Genomic DNA, 26,294 nt, shown 5'->3' on the forward strand with positions numbered 1-26,294 from the left:
CTTTCACTACTACTGTATCTGAATATTTTAAGAGCTACTGGATACTTTAAATGATTCCCTCAAAATTCTCGCTCTCTCTTCTCTCTTCTCTTGCTATTAATCCTAGGTCAGTTTGGGTCATGATAGGTCACTAACCTGATTCTTAATCCTTGTTTCTGTTCTAGCATTTAATCAATTTTTTTTTTCTTTTATGTTCTCAAGCTGTCATGGTTAGTTGGACTGGCCTTTGAAATACTGGTTTGGTTTATACACCTACTGGTGACATTTTGAGAATGTTTTAAAATATCCTTTGTATTTTTCATTTGATTTTTCTTAGAGTGATACAATTACAGGTTTATTTTGTGAATTATTTTCCTTTTAAATCCCTCTGACTTGACGTGGCCATAGTATTTAGCCACTCTCAAGCAGAGGGTTTTCTGTGTTAGTTCCCTAGTGTTACCCAGCGTGTCTCTAGAACACTTGCTACTCTCCTGCCTCCTGTACCAGCTGTATCTACTACTATTACTTGATCCTGCATACATTTCTCTTAAATGTGTTTGTAATGTACCACTCTTGTGTACTACTAGGTGTGTTAGTCATATCACTGTTCCATTCTACTACTACTACTATACTACTACTATTCAGCTGTATTTGTATTTCATTGTAGAGGTGCTTGGTTGACCACATAAAGCCTACATATCTACTCTGATTCTTGTTCTTTTTTCCACCCTCTCTTCAAACACTTCTGCAGTGCCCATCTGTTTTCCTGAGATAACTACATCCATCATTGAATCTCTTAGATAAACACTTTGAAACCTCACAGTGTGTGATAGCTATGGTATCCCAGGTATTGTGAGGATGTCATTAGACACTTTTTTTTATATAATATAATATGATATATATTTTTAAGTCAAGACTATCATCATCACCATTGCTGCTTATTGTGTTTTCAAGCTCAGTGAGGCAAGAGTCTTCTTAGATGCACGTAACTCAGACTTGATTTTAAATCACAAACTTTTCTACAGAATCTGTCTTTTGAACTGAAAAGGATTGGCTGCTGGTGTTGCACCATGACATATTACTACTACTACTACTACTACTACTACAACTACCATGCCTATTCTGAAGATATTTATTTTTGCATTTTTTATGTATTTATGCAAGATTCAAAGTGATACCTCTTATTAAGAAGGAAATATAAGTATTCTTATCCATAGTGTCCTTTACGTATCATGACTCCTCGACCGCCAGTACACTAATTATAAGAGTGAGAGTAATCTTCGGTATGTGACTGACTGACTTGTTTGCTTGCAGTATAAGCGGTTGCATTCATAAGTATCATGATTGCTATATATGTCAGCTTCACTCTAGAATGTACAAATACTGCAACCAATCAAAGTAAACAGTTTGTTTTATGATTTGGTCCATAACACCACTTCTTTCACGTTTGAAATAGGTTTGTAAATACACAGTATCCCAAGGTTTGTACAGAAATCTACGTGTGACAAAGAAGTCTCTCAATTATGAAATTGCCCTGCCTGATTGTAGTGGATAGGAAGCCAATTGGAGGCAACAGTATTCTGTTGGAAAATTGAAAAGTATAGAAATAATCCAAAAGTCTAGTTTTAGACAAATGAACTACCTAAGTGAAGGTAGTAAGTCCAAGAAAATTAAGAACTATTGAAAGAAGTTGTGATGAAGGCTAAAGGAATTACCAAGCCAGTGTCAAGATCTTAGTTTTATGACAATGAACCATCTAAGTGAAGGTGGAAAGTCCAAGAATTTCTTGGAGTAGTACTACAGTATTAATGAAGGGAACATGAGTGGAAAACATATAACAAACAGTACAAAATATGGCAGTGAACAAAAAAAAATTGAAATGGCAATCTTATGAAACAGAAATAGGATAAAGCTTTAATTCGGCATGAGGACATTTGAAGAAATGGATCTTTCTCAGTCAGCATATTATGGCATAATAAATTGTATATTTCCAACATAGTAAAAGTTCTTAGCATAGCTAAAGTCTTTGTCCCCATGAAGCATTGCAGGTTGGTACCTCTCAAGTCTGGGAGAGTAAAAGTTATAAAAGCAAGAAATCCTGATTAGTGTCTGCATTTGTGGGTCAGTATACAGTATTGTGTAATGCTTAGTGTAAAGTTCAAAGAAGCTGTTGAATGTTGAATGCCAATCTACTTTGAGTGGACAAGTTGGCAAGACCTTTTAAGTGATGCTGCAAATGCATAAGTCAAAAGATTACACCGTTAGGTTTTGAACAAAAGGCTTTTGACACCTTGTGAAGGTACCAGATTGTTAAAACTTGCAATAATCTTGCAGTTATTTTGTGATTCCAGTCTTTTAAATGGAGCTTTGAATATTTATGCAAACTACAATATTACTGTCGCGTGTACTTGTGAATAATGTTATGTCAAAACTGAGTCTGCAATACAGTTACCCAACGGTGTTGAAAGTAGAAGCAATATTGATCTTCCCTTCTTGGCACAGCCTGTTCTTTTCTACAGAATATCAGATGCAAGCTAAACGGGAAAGATGTTGCATAAAGTAAATCCTAAGATACTTCAAGTCTGATCAGGGAACCAATTCGGACAACACCGGGAGTAGAGAGATTTCGGCATTGCTGCCACTATACAGCAACTACATTACCACTTATATTTTTTATCTTATAGGGCGTATCAAAAAATTTATTCAAAATGCGATTAAGAGTCTACATTGCACCTTCATTAAGCTTCCAAATGTATCTTCACAGGCTGCAAGCAGTTAAACACACAACACACCTTTATCCATATACCATTAGCCGGTACCTAAGATAAATGCAATAAAAAACAAGAAGCTATGCCATTGAAAGAGTTGTTTCTTGAACGGAGACTTACTTTCTTGAACCACACTATTCCTTTTCTAAATGACAGCTGATCGTTTCTTGTGAATCAGAAAACGTACTCTGCGTTGAATAATCGAATGTATTTGTACAAAGAATGTGAACTTCTTAACACATCAGAACAGTAAGACACACAGGTCCCCAAACATATGGCTTCAAATTTCTATCAGGCTGCCAAATTCTCCTAATGATTTTATTTTTATTAAACGATGTCCCGGTTTTCCCAGCAGCACTGCAACAAATTCATGGCTTCAGAGCCTTGTATAATTTATTTTCAATGACCAGAGCTGCATAAGGCCTCCAGAAATATTGACCTAAAAATATTCAGATTCACGTTTACACCAAATAAATTTTATGTTCCACAAAACATGATGATTGAGTGAATGCTTAAATTTGTTGGGTCCTTGCCCTTGTGGCCTTATGAAAAGTGAATCTTATTTTAAAATGTCTGAAACTCAACGTTGGATTATGGCAATCTCTAACCCAGAAAAACTCACACTGAAGTAATTATATTTCTTCAAAAATTTGTCTCATTTGCTTGACCATGGATACTTAATGAGTAGTCTACATGACCCAACCTGGATGTAGGGAAAGCGGTCAACAAGAAATTATACTCTAATGAATATGCCAGGAAATTGTGTGCCTAAAACGCAGCAAACATCCAAATTAGAATTAACTATTTAAAAATGTAGATGAAATTTAAATCCTCTATATAATGGAAGTCCATTAAAAAAAAGGCAGCAATGAGGAAGTAAGTGCAGCCCATGAATCTTGAGATCAGGTTTTAACAGCTAGAAAATGAATTCTTTAGAATATTTAACAACTTTTACTTTCTACGAGACCAGCCAATAGCATAAACAGACTCAGAAATGGAACGAATGTTTGACCCCTGGGAAAATTTCTTTTATGATTATTATTACAGTATTAGGATGTTTGACTAGGTCATACTCTTTTTCTCTAATATGGCTGACCAACATAAAGTTGGTTACAAATATCAGGAAAATCCGAACTACTGAAAAACTTGGCAAGTAGAACCAGTCTTCATTGAGACATTATGTCCCACGTCAGTATCAATCGGGTATTGAATCTAGAATACTTGAGCAAAAATCAAATTATAAGAAAATTATACTAAGCGTAAGGAGTAAGGATTTAGAAAGTGGTCAGTTAGGTGACCAGAAAGAAGCTCAATAATTGAATGGGTATCGACGAATACTGTACACACATTAAAGCCATCTCCAGAAACGAATGTGCAAACCCAACGAGACAAACTTATTCTATCAAAAGGGTAATCCAAACATACGAAACGGGAGATTGCCTGCTGGTCTGGTAATTGCAAGAAAGTTGAATTTGCAACCAGATAAATACTAAGAGATTTTTCTTAATGCATTAAGATGTTCCAGACACCTGAATAACCTCATAGGTACCAGCTTAAATTCTATATTCCATTCCAAACGCAAGAGAAGGAGAGAACAGAAATATATCGGTTTTGGATAAAATTTAATAGACAAACCATAAAGCAATAACGATCAAAGTCTAGTTTATATTGGCAGTAAATTGTTGTTTTCCGTGCATCAGAGTTTGACGGTTACATAGAATCACTGTCCACATTTGGAGCAGGAATGTTGGTTAATAATAATGGGCTTCAGATTAGGTTACACCTAGAATGAATTAAAATCTTCAGATTATGGGTTGAAGGACTGTTTACATGCAGGCGATTCTGTCCCTCCTGTTGGTAATTTTTCTTCGGTATTTTCATTTAAATCTTGGTGGCATTGTGTGAGCTCCAATGCAGCATAGCATCTAAAAGATCCTGACTGTATAGTGAAGTCAAAGGTAACAGTTTTGGAAGTTTAATCATCCATAATTGCTGCATCCTGTTCGGATTGTCATTGTCATTATCGGATCATGCTGTAGCCATGTAGATGGGTTTGATTAGGAACCCAAACGACAAGAGTAAAACTCTGAAAAATTACTCGCGTGCAATGTAGGTCTGCACAATAGTTCACCTGAGGCTTGGTGTTGAAAATTTTAACATTTCTAAAACTCATCACCTTGAGTGAAAACGGTAAGGATTATGGAGTAATGAATCTGATAATAACAAATGAAGACTTAAAACTTACTGTGCTTTACTCTTCATTCTATGAAAAATCACAACGCAGTTATATCCCGTCGAACTGGTGTGCAAACTTTGTCAGAATTCTCATAATTTTCATGTGATCTAGTAATTGGAGGTTTATGAAGGTGCAATATATTAAATAAGATTTAGTATCCAAGGTCAAACCCTTATGGCCAACCCTGTTAACTCAGTGGCATGGTTAAACTAAATAATGATAATTTTCGATCGTCACGACCCACTTGATTGCGAAAACCTGCGTGACGGAATATTCCCCTCCAAAATTAGGGGTTATTGACATCCTAAATTGTTCCAATATCTAAGAGTCTTTCATAAAAATCTCTTTGCCATGGAATTCAGGGGAAATAATAGGGATGAACCAAGTTTCAAATTCCTCTCCTAAGGAGATATTTCTAACCCTCTTTTCGTATTTGCACTTCACCCTTATATAGTTGAACACGAAAGTCTAGTTTCTCAGTTAATTTTAGTTGCAAAAAAAACTGTAATCGGCCATTTGTCTGTTCCTACTCTCGCCTGCGTCCCCATTTGCCACCAAGAGGTGGGTGTACGTGATCTTGAAAGCCATTAGGTCTTTGATATTCACTTTAAAGTGAATTAAATTTCTAACAATGCAAGTCAACGTCCAGTGACTGTAGTTGCCATCATTGTAAGATGTCAACATATCTTTGACTTGCTACAAATCAGTGACTGTAAATCTTCAGTTAATTTGGCACTAGGGGATTTTAAGAGCATTCTGATGGTAGGCAAACCTTACTGTTACAAGTAAGTCTGGTCCTTAGTCTATTCAAACAGAATCCAAAATTTAGGCCAATTTTCAGTGTCTTTTGAGAATCCAGGTACTTTTATCTCTGTCTGAAATAACGCTTTGTAGATTATGTCAAGTCTATGGGTTTCAGTATATGGTTTCTGTTAGTCTGTTATCGAGGTGGAGTAGTTATTGTTGAACAAAAACAAACTCCCAAAACTAATTGCTTACGTTAAATGCACTCCAAAACAGTTAAGGTTGGGGAAGTGTCGAAGAAGGCTCAGGAAAGAAGACTACAGTGATTTGGTATTGTTATGAGAGAGGAGATGATGATGATGTGTGTAAAGGGTTTAAGGTGGATGGAGAGGAGAAGAGCCACGCCAAAGTTCAGATGGAAGGATAAAAAACAAATGCCGTGAGGGAGAAAGGTTTAAGGAGCCAGGTTGAGCTGGATAGACAAAGGTGGGGAAGGTTGACAGGAACAGTGACCCCAGACAGAAATGGATAAAGTTGAGGACAAAGGAGAAAGGAGATTAATGATGCACTTAACAGAAATATGGGAAAATCTCAACTTGAGACCCAATTGATAAGTGTTAAATGTTTGAAAGAATATGTGTGAAAGGAATCGCCCAACACTACAATAAATTTACCGACAGAGGTCAAAATATTCAACATGTAATCAGCATAATCTGATAACTCCTACATGAATCTTCAATCCTTATATTATCCAATGGAGTACAAACGGATTTCAAACCAGAAACTTTGTAGGTGAGTTACAGGGGTCAGCATTACATATAAACCTACCAAACTTTAATTATAATCAGTACAATAATTAAACAATATACTAATTATCACAACTGTTACCCCACTGGTGACTTCAATGCTCACACCCCTATAGAATTCAATCTACCAGACCACCGACGGATGGGGACACAGCAACATACCATTTAATTTGTAGAACAACTCATGTTGTTTAAACGAAAATTATTACAAAAAACATATTTATAACACTTATGTTATGTCATCAGATGACATCTCTATGCTCAGTACAGTAAACAAGTTTGAGAGGCGTGTCTCTAACGATGTATAGGCCTATATATCCTTGCAATCATTTTCCAGTACTAATGCTTTGTTTGCAACTCCAGTCACTTGAACTGAAGAGCAAATTTGCGGACATAAAAGGCAAAATTAAAACATCAGTCCTGATAAAGTTATAACAAGTATTATGGAATAGTGAACCAGACTAACTAATTAAAAATAGATAAAATCTCTCCTTCCTATCCCTGTATGTAGAGCAAACGTTCGAGTCAAGCGCATATCAACTAATGTAAACAAACCTTTTAAAGAAATTTAACATTTTCAGTTTGTGAATTCTTTACATTTTTAAGAAGTTGCTGTATATTACGTAATGTCTAATATATTTAATCAAGAATAAATCCTACTGGCAGGCCCAATGAGATTTAAGAATGTTCTGCCGTTTGATTTAATTATTTGTCAATAATAATGTATACGGGAATGCTCATATGTACAGTAGGTATGCGTAGGCTGTGTACATTTCTGAGCATGCTTGCATATGCAGTCACATACTGTGTTGCCTACACATGCATACAGCATGTACGTATGGAAATGTATAAACTTCTTCGGGGCCCTGTTGCATTTCTACAGCCGCATAAGAAGAGGCTAAGTGTAATTCCAACTTTGAAAGTCTGAAGATACTGTTTATGAACAAGCACTGGTGGTCATATGAGGAATGAGATGAATTGAGGTAAGTTCAAAGCATTTCGAGTTTTTGTTATGTTTTTTGAGTACAATCTTGACTCTGTAGAACTATCTTTCTTACAATTGCCTTCTTTCCCATGTCACCAAAGGCAAGAAAAAATGTCTTTGTTGTGATTGTAATTCTTGGCTACAATTAATCGTCATTAATGACTCGGAAAAACCTTAGACATAAAACACACACTGTGTGACCCCCGAATGAATTTGTTCTAGACATACTAGTGTAGAGATAGACTTGACCTTTTCGTTAGAAGTTCAAATAAGTCGCCAGACAATTTTTTTTTAATTTGTGATGTTACTTTAAAAACTTTCCAAAAACGTTATCACTATTCCAAAATTTTCTAATCATTATCTCAAAACATGCCAAACTCTTCAAAATATAACTAAATCTAATTTGTGGATATTCTTAGGCACTTTATTTTATTCTTAATTACGATAAGTATAGTTGAATATACAAATTCGTGACAACATATTGTTTGATAGATTATAGTTGGCAAAACATGAAAGGCCAGGGCGACAATTTGCCTTTCATTTGAAATGGCAAAAAGTTTTATTTCTGTAGAGAACATGTGGATTCGTACATTCGTTAACGCCATTTGAAAATAAGTTTGGTTTTTTCTTCATAGACTTGACATTTTTTTCTCAAATAAACATTTTTTATGAAATGTATAAAAAAAAATTTGATTACTGGATTCAAATTTTACATTTTCGAAAACTTGTCTTTGAAGCTGAATATAAATGAATATCTTCAAAACTTGACTCTTTAATGTTTATCTTATTAAGACTTTTTCTCTTTCTTAATAGGTAGAAAGTTGAATATATAATTTTGACGTCATCCGGTTGTGGAACTGAGGTTTCTCAAATGAAAGGCCATGGAGAGTACCAATTTGATTTCATTTGATTATAGATGTCCAAGTGAATCTGGAAATTTATTTCTGTAAAACAGTGCTCATCACTTGGTGCCATTTGAATATACCTGTATAAAGGTTCTTTGCAGTGTGACTTCTGATTTTGTTGCAGTAACCTTGTCTTTTCCAACAGAAGAAATGGAAATCCATTATAAAATAAAATTTTCTAGTGGGAGAGTTTATGTCTTTTCTGTAACAGAATATTTCAAAATATATCAGCTTATTTCCTCCTTATTAAACCTTTCAAAAGAAATCGTAATTTTGACGTCAAGTGTTGTGGCATTGAGGATTTCACAAATCCCAGTGAATTGAAGCGAATTGGTCATCAATTACAGATTGCATTACAGGAAAAATTGAAAGTAAGGGTCCATGTATCCTTAGCGATGGGTGCGTGAAATTTTACACTCTCAATCAAACTCACATACGGTGTATGAGTAAGCACACGACATATTCGAACTTTGCATTCAAACATCTCTAGTATTTCAAACGAGTTTACCTCGTTTCCTGAGTCTACTTCTGGTTAAGTTCAGAACTTCTTCCTCTTCCTCTTCCACTTCCTCTTGAATTACCACATCGTAGTTAATCAGATAATTCAAGTAAATATACATTAACGCATACGCGCACATAATGTTCATAAACCATTCGTATATAGTAGGACAGTGATCTCATTAAAACACGTATTTTGAAAATTGAGTCTCATACTCTTAGCCACTGGGAAATCGTTTACGAGGACGCTTTGCCAAAACCCAAAGCTTGCAGCCAATGAAAGAGGGCGACAGAATTGCGGGTAAAGTGGAGGCCTCTGATTGGCCAAGGCAGTTCTTGTCTTGACAGAAGAAACGTCGGTGTAGGTGTCAACATGAAGACAAAATGGTGCAAACAACAAGTGCTTACGGAAGGAGGACGAGGATTTAGGTAAGAGCAAGGCATTTTGTGTTGGTTTTTGACATTCTTACGGGAGGGTTAAATAACGTCTTAGAAAATGCTGAGGGTTGAATACCCATTTCAGGCTAATTTAGAATTTTGTAACTTTTCGAGAAATTTTTGTAGACTGTGAAGTATTTCGAAGCTGGAAGGTCACCATATACCTTTTAAAAGTTGACTTTCCAAAGTTCTGTGGACATTCTGAGGCTTGTGAACGTATTTTTGGTTCGGGGTACATGGCAACTTTTTTTTTTTTTTGGGCAGTTGGTAAGAGTCCTGATGTGGACCCATCTGGGCTCTTTAAACCAATACATACGATCTATGACATTCCTTTGCGATCTCAGGTATAGAGTCTAAAGAGCCGACTATCACGATTTATTTTGCTCTAAATCCGCAGATGGGAAAGTGCAGTAAGTGGCATTCAAGGTGAACATAAGAATAAAGTCAAATTCAATTGACGGGAATCGGATGGCTAGACTTCAAATGATACGACTTATAAATGTTATCGACGTCTAATATTCCTTGAAAAATATTAGTTTTATTTGTAGTTGATCAAAGACCAAATACTTGCCGAATTCGTAAAAGTAATTCATGAACTAATTTGTGCCAAAGTAAGACTGGTTAAGTACCTGCTGAATAATCATCACGAATCAGTGACAGAACGTTTGACTTTGACAACGACTGTGATGACAGGAAAATTCCCTCATTACAAGATTGATGGACGACGAATTTCAGCGTTTAACTGATTAGTTTGAAGTTTTTGTGATGACGTCACGACATTTTTCATACATGGTCATCGGAAGGATCATCGCGAATTTGCAAATTTTCTGTGGACAGGATTCATAGATGCCGACGAAATTTTTATTGGATGCTGGTTGATAAGTGTGGGATATTTATAAATTGAATTTTTTTATGAATGCTGGTTGATAAGTGTGGGATATTTATACACTGAACCCGGTTGGTAAATGTGGGAAATTTATACATGGATGATGGTTGATAGGTGTGGGAAATTTTACACGGATGATGGTTGATAAGTGTGAGAAATTTATTCATGGATGATGGTTGATAGGTGTGGGAAATTTATACATGGATGATGGTAGATAGGTGTGGAAAATTTATACATGGATGATGGTGTGGGAAATTTATACATGGATGATGGTTGATAGGTGTGGGAAATTTATACTGGGTGATGGTTGATGGGAAATTTATACTGGGTGATGGTTGATAGGTGTGGGAAATTTATACATGGATGATGGTTGATAGGTGTGGGAAATTTATACTGGGTGATGGTTGATAGGCGTGGGTAATTAATACATGGATGATGATTGATAGGTGTGGGAAATTTATACATGGATGATGGTTGATAGGTGTGGGAAATTTATACTGGTTGATGGTTGATAGGTGTGGGAAATTTATACATGGATGATGGTTGATAATACATGGATGATGGTTGATAGGTTATACATGGATGATGGTTGATAGGTGTGGGAAATTTATTATGGATGACATGCTGGTTGATGGTTGATAGGTGAAATTTAAACTGGGTGATGGTTTTTGCATTATACAGCCCTGTATGGAAAATTTTACCAGAAATGAAAAACGTTTTCCATGACCCGTTTTGCAACTTCGTTTGACAGATCGAAACCTCAGCCACGCCTGCCTGTTATTATTTTATTAGCTGGGTGATGATTGATAGGTGGGAGATTTCAAGAATGGATGATGGTTGAGAAAAATCACGGCCTTTTTGCATTCTCACAACCCTCGAATCTGACCGAAAATAGGTTAGGATTATTTAATGTGCTATACTTTAGGAGTTTCTCTCTCTCTCTCTCTCTCTCTCTCTCTCTCTCTCTCTCTCTAGGAATCTCTCTCTCTCTCTCTCTCTCTCTCTCTCTCTCTCTCTCTCTCTCTCTCTCTCTCTCTCTCTCTCTCAGCTAAACCCTCGGATAATATACGGTCTTATATCTGTTTCAGTTTCATTTTCTTCCTCTAATCATAAAAAATCGACTCTGAAAAGTCCAGCTCCCAAGATTATAGGGTCTTGTATGTTTCAGTTTTGAAATTTTGTTCAAAATCAACATCATTATAGAGGGTTGTTTCTGGGGGAATTGTTCATATTGTATTTCATTTGGTAACAGTTGGAGAAACGGTAGCATTTTTGTCGTGAATATAGTTACGTAAAGGTTAATGTATGTATTATATTTGGCATGGATTTTGATAAATATCATTTCACCAAGAAGACGTTTGATTACTTTGTTGTTTTGAAAGTGTTGACGGCTATTGACGGCAAGGTTGATATGGACGTTCGTTTACTGTATATAAATGACGTTTTAAGCATAACTCCATTAACTTGTAATAAATGGAACGCTACCTGGTTGGAAGAAAACAAATCTGAGGTTACGCGTGAATGGCTGGCGCTTCCTGAAAATACTCGTAACTTTGATGTCAATGGAATATTAAAACAAATGATATTCTAAAGGTTTTAGGTATCAAAGTAATGAGAGGTATTTGTTGAAATCAGTCACTGCACCCTTGCAATTAGGCTTAGCGATCGATGGTAAATTTAACAAGTAATCCTTCGTCTGGGATGATGTGATTTAATCCATTATTTTTGCTGTGATTTGAAGTCCAGTGCTTACTGACATCATTAAGAGAGAACTCTTCATGGTAGTTTAAACAGGTGCCATTTTACATACCGATTTTGTTTACGAGCACTATAGCAATGAGGTATACTTTGCGCTTATAATTGCAATAAAATATTTAACAGTTAAAAATAACGTGGAATTTTGAAATGGATGGGTAGGAAGGAAGCCCATTGCTTATGTTGACGGTATGTAAGTAAAGTAGTAAATTTATATAAGGTAAAATTTATATGGTTTGTAGGTTACAGGTAAAAAATGGTGGTATGGGGGACGGGTGTTTAGGGGTGGGAGTGGAAGGTTAGTGGGATAAAACGTGGTATATTTTAGTTTTAATGTTTTACTAAAACAGGTTCAGTATTTAGAACTAGACTTATTGTACGTAGCTGGTGAGTTGAGCTAAACCATTTTCGGCGACGTAGGATATTCCCTGTTACCTCTTGGCTGTTACCCAAGTCACAAGTTAGTTTTATGGAAGTGGAAAGGTACAATGTTTAATAGGACAAAATTACTACAGTCGTAGGCTACTGTACTGACTTGCCTTTATAATCATTATAGTCATTAGTATGTTTTTTCTATATTTAGAGTTATATTTAAGTTACTGATCTCCTGTGGAAGTAACTTCTCTTGAATTATGAATATATAATGGCGACATTTTTTATGTAAGAGAAATACCAAAAAATTACTTTCAAATAGGACTGGATTGAACACACACTTCCTTGCCTGATTTGTTTCAGCAGGAAAACTCATTCACATTTGTCTCACGAATAACAAATCTTGCTAAGATATTATTTGCCAATGATGGCCAAAGGAAATGGGAAGTGTTTTGAACGTACATTTCTCTGCCAGTCATAGTCTAGGGTGCCTAGATCAAAAGTGAGGTTAATGGCCTTTAAAAACTTTTTTCTACCTTAAAAAATGTCAAAGATTGGTTGAGTAAACTTTTGATTAGTATCGTAGGTCTTTTATTGAATACGAAGTATTGTACGGTTATATTTAATTGCATTAAATAGTGGAAATAAACGCTGCAACATCTTGCCACACTGGATGTTAGAAAAGTCTTCAAAAGGGCTTGTGTGAAGGAAATGACACAGTACTTAACACTGTTATAACTTGTCAGTTCGTACAGAATCCAAATAATTATTAAACATTCAAGATCGTTCTCATTATCAGAAATTTATAACAATAATTACTGTTACAATGGAATTTAGTGAATGTTTAGACATTTTTCGTGATCTGACACGACTCCAGTAAGATGTAACGAAGAGAGATTTTGACAACCAGTGCTGAGGTGATTGTGAATTATAACTCAGGTCTTTACTGCAACATAACAAACTACGATTGATGATTTTCATTACCCCATATGTATATGACTTAAGGAATGATATAGTCGAAAATATATGTAATTGGAAACTTATTCATCTCTAATTATTTTTTTGTATCTAACCCTTTTTCCTAATAAGTGATTAATGAAGATATATTTTTTCACAGATATTTCTCTTCAAGGGCTAAGCCCAATTCGATTTAATTCGTTTTCAATATATACATAAAAACAATTCGATACAACTCACGGTCTTTCGGTAGCTCTTAAGTTTCCGAAAAAAAAAGTAACAGTTTTAAACAATTGAGGTCACCGTGTGTAACAGAACACTTCTATTCATTTTCAAACCACTGTAAAGTCTAGATACCGCAGTTGATAAATAAGTAAACCTAATCCCTTAACAGGGAACTCAGTGTTACTCAGGGAAGCGAAATTTGCTACGTTGTCTGTTATTGTAAAAGTATTGTTTTGTAATAATCAGTGTAAGTTCGACATTCGTCTTTGGAATAAACGCTGTTGTCAGTCAGTCTTTGAGAGCCGTTTTGCTAAGCGTGCTATTTAATACTCATTTTTGTTTTTTGTAGTAAATTAGTATTGCGAAATAAGTAAATTAACCATACCCTTGAATACTTAGATTTGCAAAATTAAGACTAAAAAACAAAGAAGAACTAAAGAGTCATTTATGAGAGTTGTAAAGTTTACAAGATATCTGAATTATGTCAACTTAGATCTAGTTGTCAGGGAGAAATTTCTGTAAATATGTCAGATGAGTGCTTACAAATCTAACGTAAGCGAGACAGTTTTGATAAAAATACTTGTAAATGTTTGAAGAAATAAGTTTGTGTTGAAATTGCTGTAAATGTTTGAAGAAATTAGTTTTAGTGTTGAAGTTGCTTATGTGGAAACGAACTGGGTTGTATCAAATCGTTTTTATAGATGTATCGAAACGACAGTTTGAATCAAAATGACGGAAGAGGAGGAGGAACCAGGAACCACTTTAGCATGAAAATACGCAAACTGACGTCGAGGTAGAGTGCTATTCAGCCATCATGACAGGCAAGAGTCGACAATTGAACTCGGTAAGTTTGTTTTTTTATCAGGTTATACATAATCTTTTAAAAAATAGGTACCTGAATCTGTCGATAAGTCATTTAGGGTCGATATAGTTTCGAGCGAATATATTCTATATTAACATTTAGTAGGAAACACTAAAAGATTTTATATATAGTGCCTATTTAAATCTATAAAGGTTTTTATTTTATATATAATGTATGTATGAGTTTTATATGTTCCTATATGAATTGTTTTTAACGTTTTTGTATGTAGTTCCTATATAAATGTTTTAATAACCTTAAAATAGGAGTAGGTTAATAAAAAGGTTTTGTATTACTATATAATGTCCGAACGTTGATAGATTTTACTCAGTACTGAATTCAAAACTCTTTACTAGAGGTTTCATGTTAACTTGTACAATAATAGGTTCAGGAGCATTCTTATAAACAACATTCCATTGAAACTGATTCAGGTTTCATACTGAATATCAGTTTTGTGGTACTGAATATATTTCATAAGGATATTCGCCTCTGATTTGTTTACAAAAACCTGCCAATTAAAATAGGTTGGTAGAGCCTTTCTATGTGATGCTCACAAAACAGAAACCAAACTGTTGTTCCTCTTGAAAGTGTCCTTTCTGACATACGTTGTTTGATAAACTAGAGGTAGAGACCATAGTTACTAAAGGACTCACATCATCTCGTTGTTAAGAAAATACATCAAAATACTAATGTACTTTCCTCAGTATGTGTCATATTGGCTAGAAGGTTTATATATCGTATGAATTCACCTTTAATACTGTTGTTGCAACCTACAGCTGTTAGCGAAGTTCAGTTATGTTTTCGTTTAAATGACACCCCCTTTTATATATAATTCTTCCTTTTTGACTTGATTCTGTGTTCATCACACGTAATGTGCTGTACATCCAGCAAACTTGACTCTTCCACCTAAGGCTGTACGCATAGATAGATACCAGACTCTTCTCAGTTATAAAACAGAGCTGAGTTCTAAAGAGGGTCTGGACAACTGTAACTAGATACAGTTTTAGGCATAGTGGTGTTCCTGAGTATTTCAGAAATGACAGACGCTTGTGTCTAAGTCTGTCCATTCACTACATAGACTCCTTGCTTCATGTGTTGAGGTTTTTAGCCTCTAGATGCTACACTGGGTCTGATCCTTCAGTTAGGGTTAAGGTTAAATTCAACTGACTCCGTACTAATAAACAATCTTTCGTTTCATAGGTGTCTGGGCTTTTCAACTGACTGATCATGTCTGATCCACGACAAAGTAGCATGCGGTCAAGATTTTTTTGTATCGCCCAGTTGCCAGTTACTCCTGAATGGTAAGGAAGTGTATTACGCTTTCTTTTCTTTCTTTTTTTTAACCAAGTCAATGATAAATAAGTACGTGGCCTATGTACAATGTATCAGAAAATAGCAACAGTGCAAACGATTGTACTTAATTTTTTTCACTGATCTAGTTTTCATTAAAATGGAGGGTAATGTGTTCATTATAAAGCTTAGAGATTGCATGATAATGCACACTGATATGTTGCGTGAATCCTCCAAAGATTTCTCGGAAATATTTTGTCCTTTTACATTCAATATTTCACTCAAATGTTGATTTTCTCAGATGCCATGAATAAAAAATGTAAGGTCCAATATTTTATTAGTCTCAGGTGGTATTGCTCTTTTGACTTACTGGTATAATGATTAAATCTAAGAGGAAGAATGGAATGGTTTTTTAGGGCAGGGGAGGGCTTAAAAGATCCCAGTTGCTGTTATGTACAATTCACAAGAATCTGATTTGTTCCAAAGCTTTTTGTAACAAACTGACATTCGAATTAGCAAGATTTTTGCGCAACACAGTACAGTAATGGTACTATTAAGAACCATAATTGATTCAACCTTGTGATTAGCTTGACGTCATTTTTTGACAATAGTGCAATCATGAGCCATTTACAATGGAGTTAGGTTTGACTGAATTTGTAGTTTTGAGTTGATACAAATGACATTCCAGGTAAATTTGAGCAATGAGTGTTTAACAACGGGCATTCAAAAAGGTTTGAATTTGTACAAAGTTGAGACATTCCAGGCTGAATTTGTTGCATTGAGTTGAGTCCCCTACAAACGACATTCCAGGCTGAATTTGTAGCATTGAGTTGAGCCCCTTACAAACGACATTCCAGGCTGAATTTGTAGCACTGAGTTGAGCCCCTTACAAATGACATTCCAGGCTGAATTTGTAGCAATGAGTTGAGCCCTTTACAAATGACATTCCAGGCTGAATTTGTAGCAATGAGTTGAGCCCTTTACAAATGACATTCCAGGCTGAATTTGTAGCAATGAGTTGAGCCTTTACAAATGACATTCCAGGCTGAATTTGTAGCAATGAGTTGAGCCCTTTACAAATGACATTCCAGGCTGAATTTGTAGCATTGAGTTGAGCCCTTTACAAATGACATTCCAGGCTGAATTTGTTAGCATTGAGTTACAAATGACATTCCAGGCTGAATTTGATAGCATTGAGTTGAGCCCTTTACAAATGACGTTCCAGGCTGAATTTGTAGCACTGAGTTGAGCCCTTTACAAATGACATTCCAGGCTGAATTTGTAGCGCTGAGTTGAGACATTCCAGGCTGAATTTGTAGCAATGAGTTGAGACATTCCAGGCTGAATTTGTAGTATTGAGTTGAGACATTCCAGGCTGAATTTGTAGTATTGAGTTGAGACATTCCAGGCTGAATTTGTAGCATTGAGTTGAAACATTCGAGGCTGAATTTGTAGTATTAGGTTGAGACATTCCAGGCTGAATTTTACAGGCTGAATTTTACAAGTTGAGACATTCCAGGCTGAATTTGTAGCACTGAGTTGAGACATTCCAGGCTGAAAAAGTTGAGACATTCCAGGCTGAATTTGTAGCATTGAGTTGAGACATTCCAGGCTGAATTTGTAACATTGAGTTGAGACATTCCAGGCTGAATTTTTAGCATTGAGTTGAGTTGAGACATTCCAGGCTGAATTTGTAGCATTGAGTTGAGCCCCTTACAAACGACATTCCAGGCTGAATTTGTAGCACTGAGTTGAGACATTCCAGGCTGAATTTTTAGACATTCCAGGCTGAGTTGAGACATTCCAGGCTGAATTTGTAGCATTGAGTTGAGACATTCCAGGCTGAATTTGTAGCATTGAGTTGAGACATTCCAGGCTGAATTTGTAGCACTGAGTTGAGACATTCAGGCTGAATTTGTAGCACTGAGTTGAGACATTCCAGGCTGAATTTGTAGCACTGAGTTGAGACATTCCAGGCTGAATTTGTAGCACTGAGTTGAGACATTCCAGGCTGAATTCTAGCATTGAGTTGAGACATTCCCTGAATTTGTAGTATTGAGTTGAGACATTCCAGGCTGAATTTGTAGCATTGAGTTGAGACATTCCAGGCTGAATTTGTAGCAAAGACATTCCAGGCTGAATTTGTAGCACTGAGTTGAGACATTCCAGGCTGAATTTGTAATTGAGTTGAGACATTCCAGGCTGAATTTGTAGCATTGAGTTGAGACATTCCAGGCTGAATTTTACAAAGTTGAGACATTCCAGGCTGAATTTGTAGCATTGAGTTGAGACATACCAGGCTGAATTTTAGCATTGTGTTGAGACATTCCAGGCTGAATTTTAGCAGTTGAGTTGAGATATTCCAGGCTGAATCCAGGCTTTGTAGCATTGAGTTGAGCTGAGACATTCCAGGCTGAATTTGTAGCATTTTGTTGAGACATTCCAGGCTGAAAACTGAGTTGAGACATTCCAGGCTGAATTTGTAGCATTGTGTTGAGACATTACAGGCTGAATTTGTAGTACTGAGAGACATTAGCTGAATTTGAGTTGAGACCAGGCTACAAACGACATTACCAGTTTGAGACATTACAGGCTGAATTTGTAGTACTGAGACATTACAGGCTGAATCTGTACTACTGAGACATTTCAGGCAGAATTTGTAGCATTGAGTTGAGCCCTTTGCAAATGACATTCCAGGCTGTCTTTTCTAGCATATAACGTATATTAGTTATTATTCACCTTCCACAACGTGTTTTTATTTTGCAATAAAAGTTATATTAGGATTTTTTTCCCCATTTTATTCAGTGGCACTTATATTTCATGCATTTCATACTACACTGCTCAATGTCAGGAGGTACGTAGGTAATTACATCTTGAGCCACTCATTAGGGGAAGGTTTAAACTATAATTTAGACCATGTAATTTATTTCATATTCAGGTAAGTTTTGCTTTCTAATGATTTTTGTTCTTGCAGGCTCATTGCTAAAGAACCTTCTGAGGGACATGAAAGAAAACCAAAATGTTCCGAGGTATTCTGAAGGTGAAGAAAGCACCCTGCTCATTGAGCAAGAGACCGTGCTGGCATAACGCCAGCTTAATCATAAACAGCAACAGCAAGGCAGAAGACGATTTAATACCACATGGAATTTTTTCAAAACAGAAACACTTCAAGTTCAAATAACTTAACGGGAGATTATGACAATTCAATATGTATTAGAATTCATAGGTTTTTAATGTAAGCTACTTAGTTTGTCAGCTATCAAGTAGTTACGTATGATGCAGGATACACTGTTTTGTATTTGCTAGAAAATAGTATCATTTTGATATTAGTTGCAAGTGGCTCCGTGTTTCTGGATACTCAGGTAGTTTAAATTTCCTATTCGATATTAGCTAACTGTGGTATGTTTCAGGATACATGCTCCTTCTTTTTTCCATAAGATTTATAACAGTTTAAGATAGGCTTTCATAAACATCAGTTGTTTCCGGATACATATATTTTTTCACTTATCTTAAGAGTTTAATAAAGCTATGCTTCAGGATACATAATTTTCACTTGAACTTCTTAACAGTGCTATTAGCTATTAAGTAGCTGAGTTCGTTTCTAGATTCATAATTTTTACCGATAATTCTAATTAGTTTGATAGCTATCAGGTAGTGCGTTTCAGGATTCTTAATTTATATCCATAATTCTCTTTAATTTGACATCAGGTAGTTCAGAATGGTTCAGGTTGCTTAATATAAAAAATAAATTTTCCAGTGTAATGTCAGTATAGGTACACATGACTAAATTTCTCTATTTTATATCGAAAAGTTACGTATGTTTAAAGATATTTTTTTTTATTTAGTTTTGATTGGAAGCATCCAGTAGGTCATTGTTCATTGCATACTTACCTGAGTACGAAGGTCACGTAAAATTTTCAGTAGGTGATTTTAATTATTTTCATTCGTTTTCCTGAAGTCCATGAACGATCGTAGCAAAATAATAATTTAGAAGGTATAGTTTTAATGATTGGGTAGAATATTTTCGAATTTGTCAGTCTAGTTAGAAATAGTTTTGTGGAATCAAACCTGTGAGGTATTAACCTTAATAGAACAGGTAATGTTTTCAGCATAAGTACAGATGATTCCTGACAGTATTTCTTAATGAGTCTTGTGTGTAGATAAAACTAGTTTCCTTCACAGAAAGGATCTGGAATTAAGCTTCTCGTGTATTCCTTGTAGCCACAAAACTATAGTCTGTTTAACCAGACCACTGAGCTGATTAATAGGGCTAGAAGGATTAGATTTATTTTAATGGCAAAAAGCTTGTTTTAGGGGTTATATCAGAGTGTTTAGAATGAATGTTGTAGTTTATAGGTATGGATATGTTCTTTGAAAGGTCGAATTTCAAGTCAATGGCCCTTGTAGGCTTGTTCATTATGAATAGGGTTCATCTTCTGAATAATAATACTGTAATAATGTTAATGGCAGGACATTTTTCTTTAAGACTTAGATTATGGAAAAGCTTTTTTTTTTTTTTTAAAGAGGGAGAGATCACAGTCAAAAGCATTTAAATGTGTACACTCTTAAGTAAAGATATTTCAGTATTTAGATGTTAAGTTTGATCTGTCTCGATGACAGATGAGAACTTGTTAATATTTTCAAGATGTGAAACGCAACTCTATGAATCTTGTACAAGGCTTGCCATGAAAGTAATGCATCTTGTTTAACGTTAAACATAAATCGATGAAATTTTAATACTGTAAGTACTGGAAAGTTATCTTATCAAGAGCTTTATTATCATGGCATCTCTGCATATTTCAAGACACTGCCGGCACGTGATGGCCACCAAGTGAAGCCTGTCTTACTTTGAGGGTAGTTTAGTATTGCTGACAATGATTTTATAGATAAGCGATTTCATAAATAAATTCAATAATTTAAAGTGCTGCTTAAGTGGGGTTTTGAAGTACGTAATGGACAATGGTCTTTTGGTAAATGGAAAAGTCATCACCGAATTATATTTTGGTTCTTGCTAAAAATTATGTTGTAGATAAGTGAATCTAAGTAAACTCAAATTCTAAATATTGCTTTTAAAAAATTAGGTGTTAACAGTGGGGGTATCGAGTATATGAATGCACTCAAAAGTGCTCTTTCGGGGGGAATTTGTCAGGGATGTTTTCGGAATAAGAATGAATAAGTCAGTTACATGAAGGGTTTATTTGTCTTAATTTAAATTGATAGGTACTAATTCTAGAAGGATAAAAATCATCTTGAGAACCAGCCAGTATTTTTTCCCTAGAAAACTTAATATTTTCTAGTTCTTTGATATATAACGTAAATTCCTTTCTTAGGGGACAGTTAGCTAGTTGATTGCCCATTTGTCCATTTGTAATCTGTTTCGAAACAATTAAGGGATTGATTTCTCACAAAAGGATTTGAAAGGTGTAGATTAGAGTAAGGTTAGGATGAAGAGGTTGAACAGCAAAGTGGAAAAGGCCAAAGGGATAGAAAGTAAAAGGAAGATATTTGATATTCAGGAGATTTTTATGCGTATACTTGACCCCGAGAATAGTTACCAGAAATGAAACCTTAAAAGAAGAGTTGTCTCCCAGCTTTGGAACTAAATCAATAAGGAATTATCAGTTACATTTGAACAAGATATACCTTAGGAACTTGTGGCTTTATTAACATTGTTTGAGAAATTCACATTTATTATTGCAGAGTTAAAAGGTCTTTGTAGATTTTAGAATAACATGTGCTACAGTGTCTTGACGTATGGAGAATTTCTTAGGTTAAGGTATTATTATTTATTATTATTATTATTATTATTATTATTATTATTATTATTATTATTATTATTATTATTATTATTATTAACTTGTTGCATAGAGTTCCCATTGAATTTAAATAATTTGATCAGATCAAAATTCAGTTAACTGTTATTGTTAATAATTTAACTTTAAAATTAGAATAATGGGAAAAAGATTGTAATACCAAATTGTATATTGTATTTACTGTACGAGGACTAATGTATTTCAGCTTTGCTCAGTTCTCATCAAGTCTTAGCCTTCATTTAGCTAGTAAAAGTAATTAGTGCCTTTTTAGGTTCTTAAAACAGAACAAACCTTAAAAATTAGTTAGAAACTCTAGTGGCACCAAATAATCCAGAAAATTACAGTATACGTGTCTCCTTAGTTATGGTATACCACGTAGACATTGCGATCTAGTTTTGATTGAGTTTAGAGTTTCAGAGAGATATATAAAATTTTCCCCAGTGACCAACGCTTGAGGAAATCTAAGGCAGCATTATATTTTTTGCAGTTTTATTAGCCACAGTAACCAGATATAGAAATGAGATATTTGTCTCAATTGATTTAAATAACTAATACAATATACTCACTTCTTCATATCCTCCTTCCATTCTGACTAGACTTTCCTCTTTAGAACTTGAAACCACAAACACTGCACATTCAAAAGAATTTTTTCAGTCTCCTGTTAAAGCTGTTACATAGAAACACTTTGGAGAATTGCAGTACAACTTGGAAGCTGTGGAATTGCACACTTTTTCACTGCTGAAGTAGTTATGATCACCTTAACACTTGCCAGCTGGAAACACGCATGTTTCTTGTTATAATAAAGACTACATGCTTTTGCTCTCTCTCTCTCTCTCTCTCTCTCTCTCTCTCTCTCTCTCTCTCTCTCTCTCTCTCTCTCTCTCTCTCTCTCTCTCTCAATGTTTTACTGAAGCAGTTGTGCTTGACCTTGTACGCCTTACATGTTTTAAATCCTCATTCTCTACTGGAGGATTCTTTGGACACTTGACACGCTTTGCTGAAACCCCCACACGCATACACATACATACTGCACACCTGGGCATTTTTGCCTCATTGCTTTCAGACACAAGGATTAAATACCTACTCTTACCATTTCACACTTACATTCTTACTCTAAACACATACACAAACTACACACTTAAACTGCACACTAAACTACACACTAGGGAGTTTTTGCTATTACTTTCAGACACAAGGATTAGATACCTTACTCTTACCATTTTCATACTTACGCTCTTTCCCTAAACATACATACATTACACACTTAAACTTCACACTAAATTACACACCAGGGAGTGTTTGCTATTACTTTCAGATACAGGGATTAAATACTTTATTCTTACCATTTTCACACTTAAATTCTTACTCTAAACACACACAAACTAGTTTTTAAACTTCACTAAACTGCACACTAGGGACTATTCCTTCCAGACACAGGGATTAAATACCTTACTCTTACCATTTTCACACTTACATTCCTACTCTAAACACAAGCTTAAAACACTCATAGGTATTCAACTGTACCATGATGATAAATATTTGGATCTTAGATTGTCCAGGTATGAAACTTAGGTAAATCTTTGGATGTAAAGATACTTTCTTTTGCCACCATATTCTGAAGTGAATTCTAGAATTTTTGTCTTAGATCTTGAGTAGTACGTTTCTTTTTGTGATGTGACTAAGTTAGGGGTTTCAGCTTTTTAATACTGTGTACAAAGTGAGAACTAGAGCAGTGTCTGTAAGAAACTAAACATTAATCTGTAAACCTGAACAGTTTAAGAAAACTATGAATTGTTGCTCATTATTAAGGGACGTAAGCTGAAGTACAGAAGTTCTCATATATATATATATACGTGTATATGAAACCTGGAAAGACTTATAATAAAGGACTCCTTGGGGTCAGCATTGCAATGCCCCGAAGGAGGGAATGCCCCCAGCAGGAGGTATATACAGCCAGTCGGTTACCGACTTTGAAGTCGACCCAAAGGGCTTAAGTTTTCTAAGCTGACAGCTGATTGCTGAGATGGGAGGAGCCTTAGAGACTTCCATTGTGCTTTCCCAAATGTCTTTTAGTTTTCTATGTTATTCATGAGGAATGTCAGACTCATTCAAACGTCAAAGAATAATGTTATGTACAGAAAGCCCAAGGTGTGTGTGTGTGTGATAAGTTACTGTTGAGACAAACCTTGGCTTACACTAACTCTTATGGTTGTATTTGTATACAAGCAAATGCTTGCTTTAGTATGTAAGTGTCTTATGATCAGGTGTTTGAGCCTGTTGATTTATAATGCCAGAATTTTGTATCAAACGATGTGTAATGGCCACAAAATCCTTAGTTCATTCTTGTCTATAAATAACTTGAGAAAATCTATGATGACAGACATTTTGGCATTCTGTTGTCGGCTTTGAGATTTCATGCAGGAATTTTTCCCACTTCTTAATTATAGAATTTGAGTCTTGTACTGTATTTAATCTCGTAGAAAACGAGGAATAATTAAGCAAAAGACTTCTGATATTGATGTATATATTTTCGAGTGTGTTAAACATTTTATGGTTGGCTTTGGAGCTGACAATTCTTTCCCTAGAGCTGTGTGTAAGTTTACTTGTAAACATTTGTGGATAGGGTTATTTGATCTGTCTTCAGAGATATTTAGATAAAAGATTGGCTTCTTTTAAAGGTAATTGACTAAAATTGCTTCGTATAGTTTAGATGTAAAAATACTCCATACGCATGACTTCAAATGCTGCGATTATTTTCTAAGAAGAATTTTCATTCGTGGAAACTTTTATTTTGAATTGTCACATTTGACGTATAAGTTAATGATTAGATTACGTTTTTAAAAATACTATTTGCTGGCCACATTCATGTGAATTTGGCGATGTAATATGGAAAATTCTGACTTGTAAACCATCATTTACCAAGGGTAGAGAAATTGATTCCTTGGGAAGAATTTGTCATTTTTGGCTAATGTTGGATTTGACTGACTGTGTCAAACGCTGCTGGTTTTAATAGTAGTTTACATGAAACTGCACCACAAGATTATATTTGAATACTGAATATCATTTATATTCTTCCAGATGTCACAAAACATCTAAAGTAAGTCTTTAAGAACATATTGAAAGTTAAAAGTTATCCTTTGGGTCACGCTTATAACAAAACTTTTGATTATATTTCTCACTCATGCCGACGGTTCAAAAGGGGGTACCAGCTTGGGGCTTAAATACCTTCTCGTCTAGCCAGACATTTCATTCGTGTACCTGAAATAAAGAAAGGATAAAATACCGCTAAGGATAGTTTTAGGAGTCTGTGTGAGAAACTTTACAAGTTTATCCCACAGTCAGTAATTAGTAACCGGGTGTGTGTTAATTAGGGGGAATTTTGACAGAAAATGGCTATCTGACAAGTCTTTAAAAAGGTAATGTGTAATAATGCGGCTTTTGTTATAGTTGAAAGTGGTTATACTTTAGCCAAATACCTTAACAAAAGGTTTGCTGAGATTTTGAGGCTGTGAGAGGTAATATTTAGATTTAAATGACTGCAAAAGAAGTGAGGTTTTCCCTGTTATGGGATGTAGAAACTGTCTTCACTATTAGGTTACCTTCCAAATGGCAGGCTTAATTCATATGAAACTAATCCCATGAAAAATTTGGTAAGGTTTTCATGAATCAGACGCTAGTTGTCATTTCCTTACAGAAGTTGTAGAACTCTTTAATGCCAATTTTTTAAATGTTTACATCTGTTTGTAATGGTTAAGTGGCTTCAGGTGTTGGCTCTTAGAACTGGAGATGCATGTTCCTGATGTGAGGTGCTTAAGTAGTTTTGTTGCTGGGAGAGAGAGTGATTCGAAATTTGATTTTATTGCTATGTGGATATACAGTTGTACGAGTGGTGTAGTCTTTTCATTCCTCCAAAATGGTCTTGTCAGGCCTTGGTCATGGTACATTGAGAAGTCACTAGATTGTCAAGTGATTTTGCTCTTAATATACCTGATCTTGGGTAACCTTAGACACTGGTCATGATGTGGGTCAGAAATTTCCTTTTTTTATGTTGATGTATAATTTACTTTTGTCAAAGGATTTGTGTAGAGGTTATCAGTGTGTTGAGATAGTAATATAATTTAAGAAGCCTACTGAGTTGTAGTTTAGGATTAAATACGGCATTTTTATGATGATAGTTTGTGGTTTGTGATGCCTTGGGATTCAAATTGTTATCCTACGGTAGTAAAGCTTTTGGGATAAAAGGTCGAAGTTTGGTGTTTACTGGTAAGAGTTTTGCTTAATGTTTTCAAGAGTCTGTAATCAGTAAATGTTGGTGTACAGGAAAGATTGATAATGTCTTGCTTGTGATTGTTAAAAGAGATGTCGTTTAAAGATTGTCTGAAAACTGGTTTTCGACAATGGACTGTGGGATACTAACGGAATTAGCTTGGCGTAGTGGTGCTGGACATTCAGTTGGTGTTTGTGATCGTCTGGTATTTTAGTACCAGGTGACTTCAGGCTCCAGGCCTTCCTTGTGATAATTTGGGACTGTCTTTTTGGTGCACGATGTTCCAATCAGGATTCATCATCACTGTCTTTTTGGTGCACGATCCAGTCGGGATTCATCGTCATTAATGTCTTTTTGGTGCACGGTGATGGAATGAGGATTCATCATCATTAATGTCTTTTTGGTGCATGATGATCCAAACTAGATTCATCATCATTAATGTCCTTTTGGTGCACGATGATCGAATCAGGATTCATCATCATTAATGTCTTTTTGGTGCACGATGATCGAA

At 35.3% G+C, this 26,294-nt stretch overlaps 1 long non-coding RNA gene across 1 annotated transcript; it reads left to right on the forward strand.

Annotated features, from left to right (window-relative positions):
- Nucleotides 1-8,857: 8,857 nt before the first annotated feature.
- LOC136827036 (uncharacterized) lies at nucleotides 8,858-18,852 on the forward strand. Its single transcript, XR_010849784.1, has 4 exons — nucleotides 8,858-9,350; nucleotides 13,490-14,398; nucleotides 15,614-15,714; nucleotides 18,678-18,852. It is a non-coding gene; the product is annotated as an uncharacterized lncRNA (long non-coding RNA).
- Nucleotides 18,853-26,294: the final 7,442 nt, after the last annotated feature.

The sequence above is a fragment of the Macrobrachium rosenbergii genome, chromosome 41, assembly GCF_040412425.1.
Source record: "Macrobrachium rosenbergii isolate ZJJX-2024 chromosome 41, ASM4041242v1, whole genome shotgun sequence".
Taxonomy (NCBI): Eukaryota; Metazoa; Arthropoda; class Malacostraca; order Decapoda; family Palaemonidae; genus Macrobrachium; species Macrobrachium rosenbergii.